Source organism: Lissotriton helveticus, chromosome 2_1, assembly GCF_964261635.1.
Source record: "Lissotriton helveticus chromosome 2_1, aLisHel1.1, whole genome shotgun sequence".
Taxonomy (NCBI): Eukaryota; Metazoa; Chordata; class Amphibia; order Caudata; family Salamandridae; genus Lissotriton; species Lissotriton helveticus.
The window spans coordinates 1,417,953,015-1,417,971,873 of NC_136059.1; the positions used below are offsets into that span (position 1 = coordinate 1,417,953,015).

The 18,859-nt window shown below is 44.7% G+C and overlaps 1 protein-coding gene across 1 annotated transcript in view; it reads left to right on the forward strand.

The window, feature by feature from the left end:
- The window catches only part of DGKQ (diacylglycerol kinase theta), a 1,501,752-nt gene that overhangs the window by 1,111,680 nt on the left and 371,213 nt on the right, over nt 1-18,859 (forward strand). The gene's annotated exons all lie outside the window — the stretch shown is intronic.

An 18,859-nucleotide genomic window follows, 5' to 3' on the forward strand; every position in this document is an offset into this window, starting at 1 on the left:
GTGTTGACAGCATGGGTCATGGTGTGTCTCGTTTGTGAAGGTAGCCAATAGAAGATCTATGTAGCATGCACAGAGTGAGAAAGCAGGTGGAGGAGACGGTGTTGATCTATGATTTCTTGGCGAGTTTGTTGCCAAGGATGATTCTGAGGTGTCTGGCATGCTTGGAGGGCGTGAGTGTTGGTCCTCAGTCTGATGGCCTCCAGAAGTTATTCAATGTGTTGCTGCTGTTGCCAAAGATCAGTAGTTCTGACTTTTTCTATGTTCAGCTTCAGGCAGTTGTTCTTCGTACAGTCTGCAGCGTTTGTCATGCATCTGTGGAACTAGGTTTTAGTGGTGGTGGGGTCGTCAGTGAGTGAGAGGGTGAGTTGGGTATCGTCAGGGTAGGAAATTATGTTGAGAACGTGGGATTTGATGATGTTGGCCAGCTGGGTCATATATGCGTTGAAGAGCGTGGGGCTGAGGAATGAGCCCTGAGGACACCGCAGGTGATCTCCTTGGGTTCAGAGATGAAGGCGGTAGGTGGATCCTCTGGGTTCTTCCTGTGAGGATGGTGGTAATCCATCTGAGTGCGTACCCTTGGATGCCGATTTGGTAGAGTCGTTCGATCAGTGTGTGGTGAGATATGGTGTCGAAGGCTGCTGAGAGGTCGAGGAGTATCAAAGCTGCTGTTTTTCCTTGGTCGAGGAGAGTTTGCATGTCGTCTTACATTTCACAATGCTTTTAAGGAAATATACACAGGCTAAGGATGGCATTCTATATGCAGTGTTTGCTGACTTAAGCGCTGCATTTGACTGTGTAATCCACAGTCGTCTATGGCAGATTTTAAAGGACCTGATGGTGGATGAGGTGCTAATCTCCTTCCTAAGGCAACTTTATGCAGGAGCCAGGGCGAAAGTGAGATACGGCAACAATGGGGAATGTACTAAACCGGTTAATGTAATGCGGGGGGAGTAAGGCAAGGATGCGTACTCGCCCCTTTTCTTTTTAATTTATATACTAATGATTTGGAAAAGGAACTGGAGGCTGAAGTTTGTGATTCCCCGCAGGTTAATCATAAACAAATTGTGTCTCTCCTGTATGCGGATGATGCCGTGATCATGGCACGTACACAAAGAGGCTTACAAACGGCATTGGACACTTACTTGAATTTTATGGATAACAGGGGTCTAAAACTTAATGTAACTAAAACTTTTGTTATGACCTGTGGTAGACATAAGAAGAGAGAGTGCCGTTTATTTGCTGGGAAGGAAAAAATTGCCTCAACAAAAACTTTTTCCTATTTGGGCATTGTTTTAGAAGAAACTGGGTCCTGGGGGCCTGCCATTAGAAACAGGATGTCATATAGCTACTATATATCTTTATAATGCGTTAAGTTAGCATAGGCACATTACATGTTTAAACGCCATTTTTCCTTTTGCTACTTCTGCACACGACACTTAATTGTTGATTTAGCTTTCAACCTAGTAGTTCGCTGTGGTTTACATGAGAATAATATGTTATTACTCTGATATCAGCATTGCTCAATAAACTATGTCTGTACAGAGAGTGCTGAAGCTTCAGGAACAACAAGATACTGAATTGTTATGAGGTCTGATCTTCGCGCCTTCATAGACATAACATAAGTGCAGCTTCTGCCAACTTTGGCTTTTAGGCGGGTTTTATATTGCTTTGCTCGAGACACACATAACACACTTGATGCGGTTCGCATGCAGAGAGAGCTGTTGTATGCTGATGTGATCTCTTCATTCTAGGATCCTGAGGTATGGGCCCGCCCTAATTCAACCCAAAGAGACCTTCTTAGCTATTAATATAATATGCGAGTTAGGGAGGGTGAGAAATAAGTGTTGTTAACCCTTATTCATTTACAGCATGTTAACATGCTGTCACCCTTTGCTTTTTATGGACTAGTAACTATGCTGATAACTTTGCTTTTGATAATATGTTTCCTTGTATTATCTAAGATACTGCGCCTGAGAAGACGGCATTAGTAAATAAATATTTCAAATGTTCACGTGTTCTTCTTGACTCCACGTTCTGGTTTGAAATGATTGTATAACGAAAGAGTGCTCATGTGTTCCACGTAACCTGAGGTATTGTAAGCTCATGTTCTGGTTTGTCTAAACATTGGGAGTTTGTTATGACCAATGAGACACTGTAGCTAGCTCGGTAAGGGGTTTGTTGGATACTAAGGTGAGTTTTGGGTCACCCTAATTCGCTGAGGTTCCAATCCTCTGTGCACAGTTCTGTGGGAGAACAGAAACCCTGCTACATGGCGCCCGTACGTTGGTGGTCTTATATCATGACACTCGAGTAGTATATCGTTCAAACCTTAACCCCTTCACTATCGTTTCCGGAAAAAGGTGGTGTCGGTGAAACCTACCTATTTTTTTAAATAGGTCTTTTCAAGCTTGAATCTATCTAAAACGGTTTCCTTGACTTACTACCCAGTTGTGCTACAAAGTTGACTTTGTTTTTCTGTGGTTCCGGTGAAATCATGGCTGTGGCCATTGCGCAGCATAGTCGCATTGCGGTGCGCAACCATTTACAAACTTACCAAGTCCCTTTGGAAGGCATGGCTGTGATTTTGGTGGTGTGTGCAGATCCGGCGTACCCTTTCGAGCTGTTTTACTCGTGGGTCACATTTCCGGAGGTGGACGCAAATTCTCAAGTGTTCCTCCACTACACACCCTCCCCTGTACCGGCTGAGTATACACCGTACAGGGCACTGGAAATACCTATAGACCATTGGCAGCATCGCGTTTGGTTTGATGGCGCCCTACCCCACTCTTTGTCCGCTGCGAGGTTAGGTCCACTTTCCATTCCAGGTACAAATTGGCCTGCTTTGGGTGGATTCACCCCGCACCCGAATCACGGCGCTTGTCCCCTTGTGGATATTCGTAGACTACACGTTGTCTCGATTGCTGTGATTCGTGCATTAGTGCAATACATAGGTCGTCATTTCCCGGGTGGTCCCCCCGGGGGTGCGGCCGTTCAAACGGAACGTGGCGGTTTACGGCTAAATCCGGTTATGGTCAATTCGGTTTTTGGTCAGCGTCCCGTTGATAACGATGACTTCCCTTTCTGGCTTGCCGAGAAGTTTGACCAACTGGAGGCTGTGTTTCCGAATTCTACTCCTGCTGATAAACATAGAATGTTGACGATTACTTTACCAAAGGATTTAACTCCTGAGCTCGTTGACTGTGAAAGCTGGGGAAAGACTTTTGCGGCCGTTTATACGAGGTGTTTCGGCACCCCGTCTATGACCGCACTGCCTGAGATCGTTAAACGTGTTCAGGATGATCACGGACCAGAGGCAGCGGTTGAATTGGGTATGCGCCTGTGTGGTTCGTTTGAGATAGTAAGCGATCTCATACTCTCCAATATTAAAGGAGATGCGGTGAACTTTCAGGTGTCGAATGCTTTGGCTGCTCTGCCCGATGCCGATAAACCCCGACAGTTAGCGAAGATAGTTGTGGCCGCATATAAGACGATTGGCCGCACAAGTAGAGGTCTGAAATATTTTCCTGTCAAGGAGAAAAAACAACCACTAGGACAGTCTGCTGCGGCAGATGTCCAACCCAAGTCCAAAAAACAAAATTGGCCCAAAAGACAGACACAGGGGAAGCAACAAAAGCAAACTCAGGATTCTTATCCTGCAACACAAGTTCCTGCGCCGATTGAAAAAGTTTATGATTTGCGCGATCGCGCGATGATTAAATCGCCTGATCGATTTCAGGTTTCTGATCAACGCTCTCCTCCTTCCTTTCAGGACTCATCGGCCCCGAAGACCGGTGGAGGAGGAGGCGGTAGGGGACGTGGTGGCCAACAAGGACGTGGCGAGCCCCGCCAGATTGAAGGCGCAGCGAAGCAGGAGGATTCTACGCCGAAAAGACCACAGTTTGCGAAAAAGAAAGTCGCAGCCTTAACAGCCCATCGATATGCCACAGATAGTGAGAACGCGGCTTCGGAATCTGACGTGGGCTCTGACCTTGCTGGACAGCGCGGCGGAGATTACCATAGTCAGAGAGGCGCTGCGTCCACTACTGAGGGTGACAGCGACTGATGTCTACGTTGTGATTGAAACAGCCGATACGAGACTTGCTTCCCCTGAAAGACTTTATGAAATTGTCCTGTTAATTGAAGGTGACATACAGCGTACCGTAAGAGGGGGGTTTTGGGAAAATCTGTCTTCTATGTATGATATTTTGCTTTCGGAGGCTGACTGGCCCCCACCTTTTGTGCTCGCGGCGCCGCGTGGGGAGGAGGTAATCCTCCCCAGTTTCGCGAACACTGTCTCGAAAGAGCATGCGCAGCATTTTGCAGAAGAGTGGGCTCGGGCTCTCGCACCGGCTCTGTACCGTAACCAATGCGGTTGGGACAAATTGTCTCCTTGCCACGAAATTCCGTTGCGGTCTCAGCCGCAGCCTCAACCTCAATATCCCATTCGGCGTGAAGCCAAAGCTTCCGTCGCGGAAATCCTTGAACAATTAGAATATCAGGGAGTTATTGAAACGTGTGTGTCACCGATGAATAATCCTCTTTTTACTGTGACCAAGCCTGACGGATCATATCGTTTGGTATTGGATTACCGGCATTTGAACTCGCATTGCCGTAACTGTGCAGTACAGAATACTCACGGCTCTGCCCTAGTGGATAGTCTCGTGCGTAAGCGTTTTAAAACAACGCTTGACATATCCAACGGTTTCTATGCCCACAGATTGGACAGCTTTAGCTCCCAATGGACCAGTTTTACATGCGCTGGGGTCCAAAAACAATTCCGGCGTCTCCCAATGGGCTATAAGAATAGTCCTGGTATATTTACCGCACGCATTGTCTCTATTCTGGAGGCACTCGACCTGGATGCTTGTTCGTATGTGGATGACATATATCTCACGGACGACGATATTTGGGAGCATCTGTGTCGTGTAAATTCTGTTATTTGTAACTTTGCAGACATGGGTTACAAATGTAACTTTGCAAAATCGCACATTGCTGAGCACACAGTGTTGTTTCTGGGCTATGAGCTCAACAATGAAGGTAGAGGTTTGGCTCCTCACTTCTTGGAGAAATGCGCACAGTTGCGCGCTCCAACTACACTGAAAAAATTACAGTCTTTGCTGGGTTTTTTAAATTTCGGGAGGACATACATTCCGGAATATGCCCAGCGTATCAAGCCTTTGTATGCTTTGATACAACCAAATTTTTCGAAATCATGCTGGCTGCCTGAGCATTCAGCCATTTTGCAGTCCTTGCAGGCTGATCTGCTCGCTTCTAAGTTCTTACTGACTCGTGATAACCATACCAACCTGGTGATAAGAATAATACCAGGGACGGTGGGTTTCACGTACCTCACTTTTAATGAAGGAGACACAGTTCCTATTGCTTACAAGTCACACTTGTACACTTCGGCTGAGATGCGGTTTCCCACTGTGGAAAAGGTTTTAACAGCTGTGCAGATGGCTATTCTTAAAGAACGGGCTCTGTCACAGGGGAAACGCATGTTAGTTGTAACACCCTGTCCTCATTTGGAGGCAGTCACGAAAGCCAGTGTACCAAATTCAAAAGCTTTGCACCCTCGGTGGATTCAGTGGGCTGCGTCCTTGACGTCCACGGATGTCACGTTTATTTTTGACGCCTCGTTGCGGTCGCAGGAGTACTTGCAGTATGAGTTTGTTCATCCTGCTCCTCTAGCTATGCGACCTTTGGAGGACTTCCATTGCATCATTTACACTGATGGTTCGGCGCAGGTTGGGCATGGCTCTAAACATGCCTACGTTTCCGCATGCGCCATTGTGGTAGGTGCTATGTTTAACGATGAGTTCATATCCAGGGAAGTGCACACGTTGCCACTTGGAGATTGCACCGCACAATTGGCAGAGCTTCGTGCTCTCTTACTAGCGTTGGAGTACGCAGATCCTAGACTTACTACTCTTATTGTAAGTGATTCTTTCTACTGTGTCCAGTCTTACAATGAAAACTTGTTCTTTTGGATTCAGAATGACTTTCGTGATTCCAAGGGTAGCACAATAAAACATAAAATGATCTGGGTTCGAGTGGCAGAGCTTAAAGCTTCGTTGCCGCTCATTTTTGTAATTCATACTCTTGGCCACCAGCGTGTGGGAGTCCACACTCTCGGTAACTCGCTTGCTGATGAAGCAGCGAAATCAGCAGTGTCTACATACTTAGTTGCAGCAGTTACACGGTCCAAAAGTAAGATTGATAGTGACATCTTGGCAGCTGTTGCTGCCACTGAGAAGGGAGGTAAATATCCTTCGGGGTTCCCTTCGAAGTACACATACCACTTAAGTCCCGAAAAGGTTCCTTTTGTGAAAATTCCTGATGTTGGTGAACGTTTGATTCCCAACTCGGATCGCAGGGCAGACTTGATTACAGCCGCTCATGAAGGTGTGGCGTCTGCGCATGCGGGCGTCTCAGCCACTGGAACTCAATTACAACAACGTTTCTGGTGGCGGGGACTGTACAACAGACGCGTGATTATGTCCTTCTTTGTGACATATGTCAGCAGATTAAACCTTCGACTGCTGCGCGTCCGCCACAGACTCAGTTGTACATTTCTAATACACTACTAGGTTGTGTTTATTTAGATCACTGCGGTCCTTTTTCATCTGATACTGCGTATAAGTACATCTTAGTTGCAGTTGATTCATGCACACGCTTTGTGTGGGTCTGGCCCCATCGCAGCGCTGATTCACGGACTGTCATTAGAGATTTGCGCATCTTTGTAGGGATTTTTGCCTGTGGTACCTTCCATTCGGATCAGGGTCCGGCGTTCGCCTCTAAGGCGTATAAGGATGCCATGAATTCGATGGGGGTCCAAGTCAAGTTTTCGTCTCCCTACAGACCTGAGGGTAACAGTGTAGTGGAGCGAATGAACCGTGATTTAAAGCAATCTTTGACAGCTCGAGTTATAGGCACTGGCAGAAACTGGCTAGCCCACCTCTATGGCGTGCAGCGTGCTCTTAATAATCTCCCTAGAAGGTCTCTGGGTGGGCGGACCCCATACGAAATGCTCTTTGGCATCAAGATGTTCGTCCCTGACCTTGACGGTCTAGACTGCGTGGCTCGCGCCACGACCTTTGACGTAGATGAACATTGTACTGTTTTACAGAATCTACAAAAGACCAGAGACAGTCTTGCAAAGGAACATTGGCCCTCCACGTCGGATGTTGCGTTGCAGATCCCGGTAGTCGGCTGGCTACCCCAAGTTGGAGAACTGGTTCGAGAGAAGATCGACAACAAGAAAGAATTTGGTCCTTCCTATCGAGCTCCGGTTCCAGTCCTTGGAGTGAAGGGCACAAGAACAGTCATTTTACCACCACTTCCTGGCCGTAAAGAAAACAGGTTTATCTCAATTGACAATGTCAAGATACACAGAGTGGCCGATTCTTCTTAGTATGACACCGGCTGTTTCCTGTCCTTCCATTGTGAGAAATTCCGTTTTGCCCACTGCTTCTAATCATGAAACTGAAGTGGCAATCGAGTTGCCTGCTATTTCCAGTCCTTTATTAAGTACTTTACCCGGTACAGACCTTGCTGAAATAGACTATACTTACCCCACTGACTTGTCCATGCCTGACCTGCAAGCCCGTTTGGCCACAGAATCCAGGTTTTCATTTGACTCTGTTTCCAATGCCTCGAAGAAACCCTCACGTTTTGCAGTTTATGCCAGCTTGTTTAAAAAACATTTTTTGATTCCGCCTTGGACATATATTTGGCTGGTACTTTTTTCAATTTACCTTTTTATGTCAATTGGGTTTGTTTTTTATTTTTTCCGCCTTATGAATGGACACTATGTCGAAGAAAGAACATGCATTCGACATCTAAATGGAACTTTGGCCCCCCTTTCCTCATCGCATTCTGCACACAGATTGAAAAGAGACTTGACATTTGTTAGCATCACTGCTTGGCCTGTCCTTGATGGGATAGTGTGGGATGCCGTTAGGTTTCAAATTCATGGCCCAACCGAGGTTGTTAATGTCCCCAATGTGCTTAGAGTTAACATGGGGGATGTGGTGAAACAAAACATACGTTCTGATGATTGGGATGTTCAGGCCGTAGAGTCTTTGTTTTCTGATTTGAAATACTATGCTGCCTTTGATGCGGAAGATTTGTACTTAGAATCTGCTAATTATGGTGATTTGTTTTGCTTTCAACATTTTGGCAATCACTTCTTACATAAAACAGCGTCCAGAAGGAATACTGTAAATTATACACAATGGGAGCATTGCCCAGCTCCTAAACAAGGCAGTTCGAGTACTTTTTTGAAAAAGTACACTTATTTTACTGACTTCAATCAGTCCAATCCCGAGTCCTTTTATTTTAAAATGACACAGAAGCCTATGTCCAAGGTTAGACTTACGGATACCAAATTATTGTATTCGAGGTCCTTTCTTGATCAGCTGGCTGTTGGCGGCTATGAATTGTGGAAGGATACTATTGGCCTAAAATCAGTTTGGGGTTCTAAAAGCTGGCAAGTACAGGGCACTGAGGCTTTGCACCGTGCTTGTCTCATCCCGAATCAGATGTTGTTTTTGAATTCTTCTATTTCACAGACAACTTGCTTTGGATTGGCTACATCTAAAAAATTAAATTCTCCGGCCATCCCAGAGTTAGAGGAATATTATGGCTGGAGTAATTATACTCAGTTTTCGATTAGGGACTTACAAACCCTATTGCTGAATGCATCATTTAATATATCCAGTATGGATCCTAAAGGTTGGCTAGTGTGGCACAGAAGTGCAGATTCATGCCAGCACCGTTTTCTGGGTTTATCTGATGGCTTTACACAGGTCAAACCTGATCCACGTTTTGAAACTGAGCATTCTGTCACAACTTACTCTGTGGGCAAATTGTGTCAGAATTGGCTGAAACATTCAACATTGTATGCAGTTAAATTACATCTTGCAAAGCTGAATGATGATATAGATTTAAATGATTTCATAAAGGGCCCGGCTAGTGGTAGATCAAAAAGATGGATATATGCTGTTTACAATGAAATCTGGAAGACATCACAGATTGAGGCTGCGACACGCCTTAGAGCTATAGATCAGGCAAATTTGGAAAAGGTGCTTGCAGTGGTAGATAATAGTATTAACATGCTTTCTTCCTGCATTTACACTTTGGATAATATTGTGTCTTCTGTAGTGGATATTGTGCATGATGAAGTGTCTGTGTTGTACCATGGTCAAAATCAATTACGTTCTGTCATGCAATTTGCATGGACCCTTCAAACGTTGAAGGCTGGCAAGGTGCCATGGACCTACATGAATGTTGCTTCTCTCTTTGCTCCCTTTAATTTGACTGACAAGCAGCGCTTGCTTTCCATGCGAGATGCTTCATTTTCTATGTTACATATTGAGAAATTGGAGTCCTTGCCTTCTCTGTGGCAGAGGCCAACGATGCAACGTGGCTTATCCACGGTTTAATAACTTTGCCTTTTGCACTGTTTAAATTTACAAATTGTATGCGATATGTTGCCATAGGTCGCTATGAGCCCGTAGGTAGTGCATTTCTCCATGAAGTCTGGTCCCTTCCTTTCACTTATAGATGTTTGAAAGATGGACAAGAAGTTTATCTGAATGGGGAGGAGTGTACAGAAACACCAGATCATTCGCTAATGTGTAGGCATATTCAATTGCACGGTTCCTGTAACCAAGACCGGCCGAACTTGGCCTGTGTTTTAAAAGGGACTCCGGTTCCTGCAATCACACCGACTTTTACCTTACTAGGGAACGGAAGTTATTTACTTTTAAATAATGAAGATTGTTGCGGGTTAATTAAAGGTGTAGTTTATGTTGTAACCGTAACTGAGCGTGTCGTTTGTTGCAGGAATGTCCTGTACCCACCCACACATGAGAATAGGGAGGTTTCCATTTGGCCACGCATCCCAACCTTGAAAGCAGAATTCAGCGACATGAGCAGAATAAGGGCGCTATTGTCCCAGAAAGAAGTGGCCTTGAGTTCGGCTAGGGAGACTTTCGTTCTTCACATAGCTAGCACCCGGACTGAGGTTCAGGCCCTTTTAAATACTGATTTACCATTGCATTTCAGCGAAATGGTACATTCTATCTTTAACGCGTCCTCCACAAATGGGCTGGCGCATTTTTTTAAATCTGTTAGCAGTGGTCTTGTAACTTCATTTGAAAAAATCTTTGGAGTCATCCCTGCTTTCTTCCATTCCATTTTTTCGAGTTTGTTTGGTGGATTCCCGGTTATACTGGCACTAGCGGCAGCCGTTCTAGTGGTTGTTTGCTTCCTTAAATATGGATGTCCCACATGTGGAAGGAGCCGCCCAGTCCCTCCTGGCGTTGTTTCGCAACCAGATGTTTGAATATTATGGCACGCTGCCGCTTGCGATTTTAAGCACGGCATATGGATTATCGTTTCGATTTTCCTACTTCACCTGTGCCCAGCCTGTGTTTCATTGCCTAAGCTGTGATTTTGACTGGGCCATTGATTTGTGTCTCTGCGGACCGGTTTCTCCTGAAGTCGACTTTAATCAGCTGATGAGTCCCATCGTTACTCACGAGTTGGTTTGTACTGGCGACAGGATTATGGCCTTAGCAGCGATGCATGGACTAATGGGTCCTTGGAACATTCTTACAGCAGCGCAAGATTTCTTGGCACTGAGCTTTCTTGAAAACCCACCGAGTTTTCCTCTGATGGTAATAGAGGCTCCAGTATTGGGAGAACACGTTTGTTCTTTTCCTCTTTTGAATTGGATGGCTGAACTGTTTTCGGATGAAGACGGTGATTTCCTGTTGGAGGCTGTTGCTGCATACTTTGCATATTCGGTCCTGCCTTGATGAACCTTATTGGTTTATGATGAAGCCCCGTTTTATTTGCATTTTTTCACCTCCCAGTCCTATTGGCTTGAGTGCTGTTGAATTTTTTCCTTCTCTTCACCTCCCAGTCCTATTGGCTTGAGTGCTGTTGAATTCTGAAATTGACATTTTTTATATTTTGAATTGCTTACTGTAGTTTTTATAATTATAAGGTTGTTCATAGTTCTTGAACTCTGCTTTCATGAAGTTGCCCTTATCTTATCTGATCTTATCCGTACTCGGATCATGGGGGGGTGTCATATAGCTACTATATATCTTTATAATGCGTTAAGTTAGCATAGGCACATTACATGTTTAAACGCCATTTTTCCTTTTGCTGCTTCTGCACACGACACTTAATTGTTGATTTAGCTTTCAACCTAGTAGTTCACTGTGGTTTACATGAGAATAATATGTTATTACTCTGATATCGATTCAGAAAAGGGGGTGGTGATGAACAGAGTGTCTGAATTAAGCAGACCACTCTTACCCAGTCCAAAGATCAGGGCTTGATCCATCACCGTTATTTATCTCACTGCCCCATCCCAGCTCAGAACCTGGCTATATGCAAATTAGTCTGTCCCTGGCCCAGTGCATCATGGGAACAGGGCAGACCAAACTACCAAGCCAATTCTTCACCAGAAAGGAGACAAGCTACCGGGGACCGGTTTCTGGCATTTCAGCCTCTTCGGCCCGGCTTGCTTGAATCCTGATGGAGCAGTGAGAAAGGGACTCATGTCTGAGTATACCCTGCCACACCTATAGTGGCCAAAAACGATTCAGAAAAGGGGGTGGTGATGAACAGAGTGTCTGAATTAAGCAGACCACTCTTACCCAGTCCAAAGATCAGGGCTTGATCCATCACCGTTATTTATCTCACTGCCCCATCCCAGCTCAGAACCTGGCTATATGCAAATTAGTCTGTCCCTGGCCCAGTGCATCATGGGAACAGGGCAGACCAAACTACCAAGCCAATTCTTCACCAGAAAGGAGACAAGCTACCGGGGACCGGTTTCTGGCATTTCAGCCTCTTCGGCCCGGCTTGCTTGAATCCTGATGGAGCAGTGAGAAAGGGACTCATGTCTGAGTATACCCTGCCACACCTATAGTGGCCAAAAACGATTCAGAAAAGGGGGTGGTGATGAACAGAGTGTCTGAATTAAGCAGACCACTCTTACCCAGTCCAAAGATCAGGGCTTGATCCATCACCGTTATTTATCTCACTGCCCCATCCCAGCTCAGAACCTGGCTATATGCAAATTAGTCTGTCCCTGGCCCAGTGCATCATGGGAACAGGGCAGACCAAACTACCAAGCCAATTCTTCACCAGAAAGGAGACAAGCTACCGGGGACCGGTTTCTGGCATTTCAGCCTCTTCGGCCCGGCTTGCTTGAATCCTGATGGAGCAGTGAGAAAGGGACTCATGTCTGAGTATACCCTGCCACACCTATAGTGGCCAAAAACGATTCAGAAAAGGGGGTGGTGATGAACAGAGTGTCTGAATTAAGCAGACCACTCTTACCCAGTCCAAAGATCAGGGCTTGATCCATCACCGTTATTTATCTCACTGCCCCATCCCAGCTCAGAACCTGGCTATATGCAAATTAGTCTGTCCCTGGCCCAGTGCATCATGGGAACAGGGCAGACCAAACTACCAAGCCAATTCTTCACCAGAAAGGAGACAAGCTACCGGGGACCGGTTTCTGGCATTTCAGCCTCTTCGGCCCGGCTTGCTTGAATCCTGATGGAGCAGTGAGAAAGGGACTCATGTCTGAGTATACCCTGCCACACCTATAGTGGCCAAAAACGATTCAGAAAAGGGGGTGGTGATGAACAGAGTGTCTGAATTAAGCAGACCACTCTTACCCAGTCCAAAGATCAGGGCTTGATCCATCACCGTTATTTATCTCACTGCCCCATCCCAGCTCAGAACCTGGCTATATGCAAATTAGTCTGTCCCTGGCCCAGTGCATCATGGGAACAGGGCAGACCAAACTACCAAGCCAATTCTTCACCAGAAAGGAGACAAGCTACCGGGGACCGGTTTCTGGCATTTCAGCCTCTTCGGCCCGGCTTGCTTGAATCCTGATGGAGCAGTGAGAAAGGGACTCATGTCTGAGTATACCCTGCCACACCTATAGTGGCCAAAAACGATTCAGAAAAGGGGGTGGTGATGAACAGAGTGTCTGAATTAAGCAGACCACTCTTACCCAGTCCAAAGATCAGGGCTTGATCCATCACCGTTATTTATCTCACTGCCCCATCCCAGCTCAGAACCTGGCTATATGCAAATTAGTCTGTCCCTGGCCCAGTGCATCATGGGAACAGGGCAGAGCAAACTACCAAGCCAATTCTTCACCAGAAAGGAGACAAGCTACCGGGGACCGGTTTCTGGCATTTCAGCCTCTTCGGCCCGGCTTGCTTGAATCCTGATGGAGCAGTGAGAAAGGGACTCATGTCTGAGTATACCCTGCCACACCTATAGTGGCCAAAAACGATTCAGAAAAGGGGGTGGTGATGAACAGAGTGTCTGAATTAAGCAGACCACTCTTACCCAGTCCAAAGATCAGGGCTTGATCCATCACCGTTATTTATCTCACTGCCCCATCCCAGCTCAGAACCTGGCTATATGCAAATTAGTCTGTCCCTGGCCCAGTGCATCATGGGAACAGGGCAGACCAAACTACCAAGCCAATTCTTCACCAGAAAGGAGACAAGCTACCGGGGACCGGTTTCTGGCATTTCAGCCTCTTCGGCCCGGCTTGCTTGAATCCTGATGGAGCAGTGAGAAAGGGACTCATGTCTGAGTATACCCTGCCACACCTATAGTGGCCAAAAACGATTCAGAAAAGGGGGTGGTGATGAACAGAGTGTCTGAATTAAGCAGACCACTCTTACCCAGTCCAAAGATCAGGGCTTGATCCATCACCGTTATTTATCTCACTGCCCCATCCCAGCTCAGAACCTGGCTATATGCAAATTAGTCTGTCCCTGGCCCAGTGCATCATGGGAACAGGGCAGAGCAAACTACCAAGCCAATTCTTCACCAGAAAGGAGACAAGCTACCGGGGACCGGTTTCTGGCATTTCAGCCTCTTCGGCCCGGCTTGCTTGAATCCTGATGGAGCAGTGAGAAAGGGACTCAGGTTTTTGGCATTTCAGCCTCGTCGGAGAGTGGTCTGCTTAATTCAGGCACTCTGTTCATCACCACCCCCTTTTCTGAATCATTTTGTCCACCATAAGCGTGGAAGGGTATACTCAGATGTGAGTCCCTTGCTCATTGCACCATCAGGATTCAAGCAAGCCGGGCCGAAGACGGCTGAAATGCCAGAAACCGGTCCCCGGAAGCTTGTTTCCTTCCCAGTGTAAGAATTGGCTTTTGTAGTCTGGTCTGCCCTGTTCCCATGATGCACTGGGCCAGGGACAGACTAATTTGCATACAGCCAGGTTCTGAAACTGGGATGGTGCAATGAGCTAAAAAACGGTGTTGGATCTAGCCCTGATCTCTTGACTGGGTGAGAGTACTCTGCTTAATTCAGAGACTCTGTCCATCACCACCCCTTGTTGTAAATTACTCTGATATCAGCTTTGCTCAATAAACTATGTCTGTACAGAGAGTGCTGAAGCTTCAGGAACAACAAGATACTGAATTGTTATGAGGTCTGATCTTCGCGCCTTCATAGACATAACATAAGTGCAGCTTCTGCCAACTTTGGCTTTTAGGCGGGTTTTATATTGCTTTGCTCGAGACACACATGACACACTTGATGTGGTTCGCATGCAGAGAGAGCTGTTGCATGCTGATGTGATCTCTTCATTCTAGGATCCTGAGGTATGGGCCCGCCCTAATTCAACCCAAAGAGACCTTCTTAGCTATTAATATAATATGCGAGTTAGGGAGGGTGAGAAATAAGTGTTGTTAACCCTTATTCATTTACAGCATGTTAACATGCTGTCACCCTTTGCTTTTTATGGACTAGTAACTATGCTGATAACTTTGCTTTTGATAATATGTTTCCTTGTATTATCTAAGATACTGCGCCTGAGAAGACGGCATTAGTAAATAAATATTTCAAATGTTCACGTGTTCTTCTTGACTCCACGTTCTGGTTTAAAATGATTGTATAACGAAAGAGTGCTCATGTGTTCCACGTAACCTGAGGTATTGTAAGCTCATGTTCTGGTTTGTCTAAACATTGGGAGTTTGTTATGACCAATGAGACACTGTAGCTAGCTCGGTAAGGGGTTTGTTGGATACTAAGGTGAGTTTTGGGTCACCCTAATTCGCTGAGGTTCCAATCCTCTGTGCACAGTTCTGTGGGAGAACAGAAACCCTGCTACAAGGACAATGATGTTTAAAAGAGCTACGGCAGCACTGATGTGTTTCTCTAATAAAATGGGAAAAAGACCTTCCGAAATTCTGATAAAAATTTACCAGGCTAAGTGTATTAGTACAGCCATATATGGGGCGGGTGTGTGGGGAATATCTGATTCCACCCCTATTCAGAAGGTAGAGAATGCTTTTTTAAGATTTATCTTCGCAACCCCCCAAAGTTCATCAGTGTTTAACTGCCACTCAGAGTTGGGCATTCGATATGTGAGTGATCTCATTAGTATGCAACCTCTATTGTTATGGCATAGAGTTTGGACATCACCGGATCTTATGCTCAACAGAGACATTATTACTGATTGCCTGGGTTTGGACAATGCCATCAGGATACCCTGGCTGTCCTACATTTGCAAATTCACCATGGACCTAGGAAGACCGGAGTTTTTTAGACGCCCTGACTCTATGTGTACTATATCAAGGAAGGATTTGAAGCTGCTGTGCTGGCATCACCTAGAAGCTCTCAGACTAGGAGCAGAACTATCCAAAAAAACTGTAATACAACATCAACTTACCCTAGTCTCTTATTCAAATTCAGCCCTATCTAACTTGGTGTTTGGAGGGCTTTGACCGTTATTTATTGACAAGATTTAGGTTTGATGTCTTTTTTCGTTTAATTACATTTCCAAAACCGAATGACTGGAGCAGATTCCTTTGCAAGTGCCCGTGCGATAATTTATCCAAGCAATCCACACTGCATGTGATTTGTTTTTGTAAATGTTATGAGGCAGAGAGGTCTAGGTGGATCAAACCACTCTTAAAAAAACAAGACACATGGCGCCAATGCCGTCCGGCACTATTGTTTTTACTATCTTTAAACGATGTACACTGTGTGGCCGTAATGATAGGCTTTTTAAAAAGCATTTTTAAAATAAGGAAAAGCTTATTTAATCTTTAAAATCCTGCTTTTATTCTTTGATTGTTTATGTGTGGGATATATGTTTTGTATATGAAATGAACTTGTTGCTTTTATGATTTTATGCATCTTGAAACCGAATAAAGCTTTTTCATTCATGTCGTTGATGGCTGCGATCAGGGCGGTTAGGGCGCTGTGATTGCTGTGGAAGCCTGACTGGGAGGCATTGAGTAGTTGGTTCTACTCCAGGTGTTTCATGAGTTGATGATCTTTTCCAGTCCCTTTGCTGTTAGCAGAGAGATTGGCCGATAGTTTTTGAGTTAGCTTGGGTTGGCGGAGGGTTTTTGAGTGGCGAGCTGACTTTAGCGTGTTTCCAAGCATCGGGATGCAGTGGTGATAGAGGTATTGAGTACGGTGGTGAGTTCCTAGCCGATCTTTTGGTCTCCGAGGTTGAAGATGTGGTGCGGACATGGGTCTGTGGAAGCTCCTGAGTGGATCGATTTCATGGTGGAGGTGTTGTCCTGGGTGGAGACGATGTTCCAGGCGGTCAGTGTATGCTTCGTGTCAGTTACAGTGGTGTCGTATCTGTCAATGAAGTCTGTAGGTGTGGTTTGTGGTTTGAAGTTTCTGTTATTGGTTGCGATCTTGCCATGGAAGAAGTGGGCGAGTTTGTCACACAGCTCTCATGATGGAGTGATGCTTTCACTGGCAACCGTTTGTGAATTCTTTAACAATATTGAGAAGTTCCTTGGTGTTGTTGGTGCTGGTTTCGATGCTGGCAGCAAGAGTTATCCTCTGTGTTGTCCTCCGCAGGTGGTGGTAGCGGTTGAGGGAGGTCTTCAAGGGTGCTCTGTCGCAGGTGTAGTTGCTGGTGCACCATCCCCTTCCCAACTTTTTTCCCAGTTTATTGCATTTCACCTTCTTTTTCTTTGGTGCTATTCATGTAGTAGCTTTGAGTTGGGTGTAGAAGTGATGGTTCTTTGATATTCTATGTGCCATTGGATTCCAAATGTCTGAAGTGTCAGAAGAAAAAACATCCTTCTTTTTCATCTCCCCTAGTGGTTTGGTTGCCTAAAGTTTGCTCATGAAGTGTGAAATGTGGGGCTTTTCATAAATGTTAATCAGTGTACCTTAATGAGTAACATTTCACACAGTTCAAATTCACCTAGATTCATTACTTCATGAAAATTCTGTTTTTATTATTTTTGCATACTCCCAGTATAAGGTCTTGTAGTTATAATTAATAGATAGCACAGTTATTGTGCAGAAGATGTGCTTGTGTATTGAGCCAGTTGTTCCTATGTTTTCATGTGTTTTATGCAAAGGTACTGTACGACAAAATCCTAAACTTACTACCATTTCGGTATTCACAGAAGGCACTTACTCATTTCGGTATTCACAGAAGTTAGGAGTTCTAACTTTAGGACTCCTAAATGCCTTCTGTGAATAAGGAAAGTCTTAAAGTTAGGATTTTTCTCAGTTTAGGAGTCCTAAAGTTAGGAGTCTTAACTTTACTACTCCTAAACTGAGAAAAATCCTAACTTTAAGACTTTCGGTATTCACAGAAGGCATTTAGGAGTCTTAAAGATAGGAGTCCTACATTTACTACTCCTAAACTGAGAAAAATCCTAACTTTAAGATTTTCGATATTCACAGAAGGCATTTAGGAGTCCTAAAGTTAGGACTTCTAACTTCTGTGAATACCGAAATGAGTAAGTGCCTTCTGTGAATACCAAAATGAGTAAGTGCCTTCTGTGAATACCAAAATGGAAGTAAGTTTAGGATTTTGTCTTAAGTTAGTTCTGTGAATCGGGCCCTTGGATTGTTGCCTTATGAATAAATACAATTTGAGCTTGATTTTCTGTTGGCCAAATTGAGGAGTTATCTTTTGAATGGAAGTGTGATCGTAGGTTGATTACCTAAAAAGTTGCTTTTCTTGCTTGTAAAGCTTTGGAACTATTGTTGAGTGAGTTGCATTTTTTGTCATTTGACTTGTGAATGATGACTATTTATAGAGACCGGATTCATTCTTTTGTTACTGCTGGATTCTTTCCTTATCCTCTTTTAGAAATTCATCTTAGTTAATTTATTCACCTGCTTTCTTCTCTTATTCAGCCCAATTGAAAATGTATTTTGTTTAGATTAATTTTGATGTAGTAGCGATCCCTAGTACTATATTGAAGAGATGGTATCGCTTAACTGTACACCCAGGGTGGATTTTGCTATGTACGTATTTCTCTTACCTCTGGGAAAACCTTACATTCATGAAGATTTCATAGTCCATTCAGATAGGAACCCTTTCCTTGATGTATATCTGCAAGGGTACTGCCTGGATTCTTTCTGTAGGTAAGCGTTCTGTAACCTTTTGACTCTTGTGGATTCCCACTGAATGACTGCAGGAATCAGTGGCCCACACTGAAGCAATTTCTTTGGTTTGAGCCTCAAACCAATACACCGAAGTATAGAAATAAATGAGCATGAAAGAAATAGACACATTCTGAAATATTTGAGTACATTCACAAACAAAAACATGCAAAAGTCAAAATTAAATTTAATGGGAAGGATTAATCTTTTCAAAATGTAGTTTTCTTTCTAAAAGACGAAGAATTATGTTGGACTAGCATATCACTTTTTTTGCTGCCAATGCATACTCTCTTTTGTAGGTGAACACCTGTGCTTCAATTAGGACCACCAATTGCCCATACTATATTCTGGTTGATGTACTTATGCCGCGCCTACTAATCATGATAGGGGTACCAACTCACAATTTATA